A 6,000-nucleotide genomic window follows, 5' to 3' on the forward strand; every position below is an offset into this window, starting at 1 on the left:
GAAAGGCGGCAAAACCTCGACAATGATGCCCTTGGCCAAAAAGGGCGTATGCGTTTTTTCCTGAATATATTCAGGAAAAAACGCATACGCCCTTTTTGGCCAACCAAGCAACCTGGAAAGGCAAATCAGCGCTACAAAGAAGTCTCGCTTCCCATCGGTCAAAAGGGCCATGCTGAATAAAGTGTCAAAACCAGAAACGCAGGACAGGCCATGGAGAAACGGGAGCCTTGCTACGCTGATGGGCGGGATGGAAATTGCCAACAGCCACTCTGGAGAAGTGTACGGTGTGTCCTGAAACATCTAAAAAACTCAGCTTAGAGAGCATAGGGCACTTCCACTCATGGGCGTATAAATTGGGAAAACTAAAAATCAGCAAGACACAGGCACCCCAAAGTTTAGGGCTGCTCTGTTGACAAGAACCTCCACTTCGTTACACCTTAAATATCCCAGGAAAGAGAAAAATGGATAAGGAAGTTGTGGTCCTTATGTACAATGGCATATCACTCAGCCATGAAATTAACGTCATAAGGCTAGTAGCAGCATGATGAGAGGATTTAGGTACGACGATTCTAAGTGAAATAAGTCACACAGAAAAAGACACTTATCATAAGATATCACTTAGAGAGGGAATGTAAAAACCGCTACACTTGAACTGAATTACAAAACAGAACAGCGTCACATGTTTAGAAGACACACTATGGCTGCTTAACGGGAAAGGTGAGGTGGGTGATGCATAAAACAAGGGTTTCAAATTAGCTCAGATACCGTTCCATAAACCCAATATGTAACAGACAAGACCTACTCCTTGCTCAGTGAACTGGATTCAACACCCCCTGTTCACCGCCCAAGAATATATCTGACTAGTAAGACTCTTAAAACCAATGTATTGATATCTCTCTGTAAGTGAGTCAAGTGGGTGTAAAGAGGCATAAACACAGCAGTGAAAAGCAGCTAAACCCCATTATAAAAATCAATTACTTTTAAAAACCCGTGAAACAAAGACAGTGAAAGAGAGAGAAATTCATACAGAATTCGTTCAGGGGCTGGGATGCCACCTTTATTGACCATCTCTAGACCCACAGCTGATTGAGTCATAAGGGTGGACACTCTTGGGGCTGAGAGGTTTGCTGAGGTTGGGTGAGAAAACGGAGACCCTTTAAAGTAATATTGCGTGGTACCCATCCCATGGGTCCAAAATCTCCAGGTTCAAGGGCATCTTCCTACATCGAAAACATGCATGAGAAACCCAGAAGATGGTAAACCGTGTGATCGGGAAAGGTTTCTAAAACGCACCTCATTTCTCATCTCCTTGTGCTCGGGTTGGCCATTACAGCCGCTTTACTAGCAATCTCCGTCCTTGGAGAATCAGCCCCTTTAACCTTCTGTTCCGTACAGGTTGCAATTTGTCCTGAGGATAAACGGGAAGAGGGGGAACCAATGAGAGACTAGCTCTAGGTGTTGGGACAGCCACAGGTCACTCTATTTTCCCATCAGGAAGAAGGATTAACCACAGGCTCAGCCTGCCGCCCGGAAGCAGAAGAGGGCCTGAAGCAATCCTGTGCTTTTGCGGCCAGCTCCCAAAAAAGCGAGTTGAAAAATCGCGCTCAGGGGCACTGCAATTCACAAACCTGCAGAGTTAGAAATGATAACTCTCGTCCACAAATATATTGAGGGAAGGCAACGAAGAGGATTTGAAAGCATAGCAGAATTGCAGGAAACAGATTTCAGGAGGTAGAGTCGAATCGCCTTTAAAGCACAGGAAAGGCGGCAAAACCTCGACAATGATGCCCTTGGCCAAAAAGGGCGTATGCGTTTTTTCCTGAATATATTCAGGAAAAAACGCATACGCCCTTTTTGGCCAACCAAGCAACCTGGAAAGGCAAATCAGCGCTACAAAGAAGTCTCGCTTCCCATCGGTCAAAAGGGCCATGCTGAATAAAGTGTCAAAACCAGAAATGTAGGACAGGCCATGGAGAAACGGGAGCCTTGCTACGCTGATGGGCGGGATGTAAATTGCCAACAGCCACTCTGGAGAAGTGTACGGTGTGTCCTGAAACATCTAAAAAACTCAGCTTAGAGAGCATAGGGCACTTCCACTCATGGGCGTATAAATTGGGAAAACTAAAAATCAGCAAGACACAGGCACCCCAAAGTTTAGGGCTGCTCTGTTGACAAGAACCTCCACTTCGTTACACCTTAAATATCCCAGGAAAGAGAAAAATGGATAAGGAAGTTGTGGTCCTTATGTACAATGGCATATCACTCAGCCATGAAATTAACGTCATAAGGCTAGTAGCAGCATGATGAGAGGTTTTAGGTACGACGATTCTAAGTGAAATAAGTCACACAAAAAAAGACACTTATCATAAGATATCACTTAGAGAGGGAATGTAAAAACCGCTACACTTGAACTGAATTACAAAACAGAACAGCGTCACACGTTTAGAAGACACACTATGGCTGCTTAACGGGAAAGGTGAGGTGGTGTGATGCATAAAACAAGGGTTTCAAATTAGCTCAGATACTGTTCCATAAACCCAATATGTAACAGACAAGACCTACTCCTTGCTCAGTGAACTGGATTCAACACCCCCTGTTCACCGCCCAAGAATATATCTGACTAGTAAGACTCTTAAAACCAATGTATTGATATCTCTCTGTAAGTGAGTCAAGTGGGTGTAAAGCGGCATAAACACAGCAGTGAAAAGCAGCTAAACCCCATTATAAAAATCAATTACTTTTAAAAACCCGTGAAACAAAGACAGTGAAAGAGAGAGAAATTCATACAGAATTCGTTCAGGGGCTGGGATGCCACCTTTATTAACCATCTCTAGACCCACAGCTGATTGAGACATAAGGGTGGACACTCTTCGGGCTGAGAGGTTTGGTGAGGTTGGGTGAGCAAACGCAGACCCTTTAAAGTAATACTGCGTGGTACCCATCCCATGGGTCCAAAATCTCCAGGTTCAAGGGCATCTTCCTACATCGAAAACATGCATGAGAAACCCAGAAGATGGTACACCGTGTGATCGGGAAAGGTTTCTAAAACGCACCTCATTTCTCATCTCCTTGTGCTCGGGCTCGCCATTCCAGCCGCTTTACTAGCAATCTCCCTCCTTGGAGAATGAACACCTTTAACCTCCTGTTCTGTACAGGTTGCAAATTTGTCCTGAGGATGAACGGGAAGAGGGGGAACCAATGAGAGACTAGGTCTAGGTGTGGGGACAGGCACAGGTCACTCTATTTTCTCATCAGGAAAAAGAATTAACCACAGGCTCAGCCTGCCGCCCGGAACCACAATAAGGCCTGAAGCAATCCTGCGCTTTTGCGGCCAGCTCCCAAGAAAGCGATTTGAAAAGTGGAGCTCAGGGGCACTGCAATTCACAAACCTGCATAGTTAGAAATGATAACTCTCGTCCACAAATATATTGAGGGAAGGCAACAAAGAGGATTTGAAAGCAAGGCAGAATTGCAGGAAACAGATTTCACGAGGTAGATTCGAATCGCCTTTAAAGCACAGGAAAAGCGGCAAAACTTCGACCATGATGCCCTTGGCCAAAAAGGGCATATGCGTTTTTTCTTGAATATATTCAGGAAAAAACGCATACGCCCTTTTTGGCCAACCAAGCAACCTGGAAAGGCAAATCAGCGCTACAAAGAAGTCTCGCTTCCCATCGGTCAAAAGGGCCATGCTGAATAAAGTGTCAAAACCAGAAATGCAAGACAGGCCATGGAGAAACGGGAGCCTTGCTACGCTGATGGGCGGGATTTAAATTGCCAACAGCCACTCTGGAGAAGTGTACGGTGTGTCTTGAAACATCTAAAACACTCAGCTTAGAGAGCATAGGGCACTTCCACTCATGGGCGTATAAATTGGGAAAACTAAAAATCAGCAAGACACAGGCACCCCAAAGTTTAGGGCTGCTCTGTTGACAAGAACCTCCACTTCATTACACCTTAAATATCCCAGGAAAGAGAAAAATGGATAAAGAAGTTGTGGTCCTTATGTACAATGGAATATCACTCAGGCATGAAATCAACGTCATAAGGCTAGTAGCAGCATGATGAGAGGATTTAGGTACGACGATTCTAAGTGAAATAAGTCACACAGAAAAAGACACTTATCATAAGATATCACTTAGAGAGGGAATGTAAAAACCGCTACACTTGAACTGAATTACAAAACAGAACAGCGTCACACGTTTAGAAGACACACTATGGTTGCTTAACGGGAAAGGTGAGGTGGGGTGATGCATAAAACAAGGGTTTCAAATTAGCTCAGATACCGTTCCATAAACCCAATATGTAATAGACAAGACCTACTCCTTGCTCAGTGAACTGGACTCAACACCCCCTGTTCACCGCCCAAGAATATATCTGACTAGTAAGACTCTTAAAACCAATGTATTGATATCCCTCTGTAAGTGAGTCAAGTGGGTGTAAAGCGGCATAAACCCAGCAGTGAAAAGCAGCTAAACCCCATTATAATAATCAATTACTTTTAAAAACCCGTGAAACAAAGACAGTGAAAGAGAGAGAAATTCATACAGAATTCGTTCAGGGGCTGGGATGCCACCTTTATTGACCATCTCTAGACCCACAGCTGATTGAGTCATAAGGGTGGACACTCTTGGGGCTGAGAGGTTTGGTGAGGTTGGGTGAGCAAACGCAGACCCTTTAAAGTAATACTGCGTGGTATCCATCCCATGGGTCCAAAATCTCCAGGTTCAAGGGCATCTTCCTACATCGAAAACATGCATGAGAAACCCAGAAGATGGTACACCGTGTGATCGGGAAAGGTTTCTAAAACGCACCTCATTTCTCATCTCCTTGTGCTGGGGTTGGCCATTACAGCCGCTTTACTAGCAATCTCCCTCCTTGGAGAATCAGCCCCTTTAACCTTCTGTTCCCTACAGGTTGCAATTTGTCCTGAGGATAAACGGGAAGAGGGGGAACCAATGAGAGACTAGCTCTAGGTATTGGGACAGCCACATGTCACTCTATTTTCCCATCAGGAAGAAGGATTAACCACAGGCTCAGCCTGCCGCCCGGAAGCAGAACAGGGCCTGAAGCAATCCTGTGCTTTTGCGGCCAGCTCCCAAAAAAGCGAGTTGAAAAATGGAGCTCAGGGGCACTGCAATTCACAAACCTGCAGAGTTATAAATGGTAACTCTCGTCCACAAATATATTGAGGGAAGGCAACGAAGAGGATTTGAAAGCATAGCAGAATTGCAGGAAACTGATTTCAGGAGGTAGAGTCGAATCGCCTTTAAAGCACAGGAAAAGCGGCAAAACCTCGACAATGATGCCCTTGGCCAAAAAGGGCGTATGCGTTTTTTCCTGAATATATTCAGGAAAAAACGCATACGCCCTTTTTGGCCAACCAAGCAACCTGGAAAGGCAAATCAGCGCTACAAAGAAGTCTCGCTTCCCATCGGTCAAAAGGGCCATGCTGAATAAAGTGTCAAAACCAGAAATGCAGGACAGGCCATGGAGAAACGGGAGCCTTGCTACGCTGATGGGCGGGATGTAAATTGCCAACAGCCAATCTGGAGAAGTGTACGGTGTGTCCTGAAACACCTAAAAAACTCAGCTTAGAGAGCATAGGGCACTTCCACTCATGGGCGTATAAATTGGGAAAACTAAAAATCAGCAAGACACAGGCACCCCAAAGTTTAGGGCTGCTCTGTTGACAAGAACCTCCACTTCATTACACCTTAAATATCCCAGGAAAGAGAAAAATGGATAAAGAAGTTGTGGTCCTTATGTACAATGGAATATCACTCAGGCATGAAATCAACGTCATAAGGCTGGAAGCAGCATGATGAGTGGATTTAGGTACGACGATTCTAAGTGAAATAAGTCACAGAGAAAGACACTTATCGTAAGATATCACTTATAGAGGGAATGTAAAATCCGCTACACTTGAACTGAATTACAAAACAGAACAGCGTCACACGTTTAGAAAACACACTATGGCTGCTTAACGGGAAAGGTGAG

At 44.8% G+C, this 6,000-nt stretch overlaps 1 long non-coding RNA gene across 1 annotated transcript in view; it reads left to right on the forward strand.

Moving 5' to 3' along the window:
• The window catches only part of LOC309630577, a 58,255-nt gene extending 56,726 nt beyond the window's left edge, over nt 1–1,529 (forward strand). Inside the window, exon 2 of the long non-coding RNA XR_014245765.1 lies at nt 1,456–1,529. This is a non-coding gene — a long non-coding RNA (uncharacterized lncRNA). The remainder of the gene's footprint in view (nt 1–1,455) is intronic.
• Nucleotides 1,530–6,000: the final 4,471 nt, after the last annotated feature.

The sequence above is a fragment of the Balaenoptera borealis genome, assembly GCF_965194805.1.
Source record: "Balaenoptera borealis genome assembly, chromosome: 6".
Taxonomy (NCBI): domain Eukaryota; kingdom Metazoa; phylum Chordata; class Mammalia; order Artiodactyla; family Balaenopteridae; genus Balaenoptera; species Balaenoptera borealis.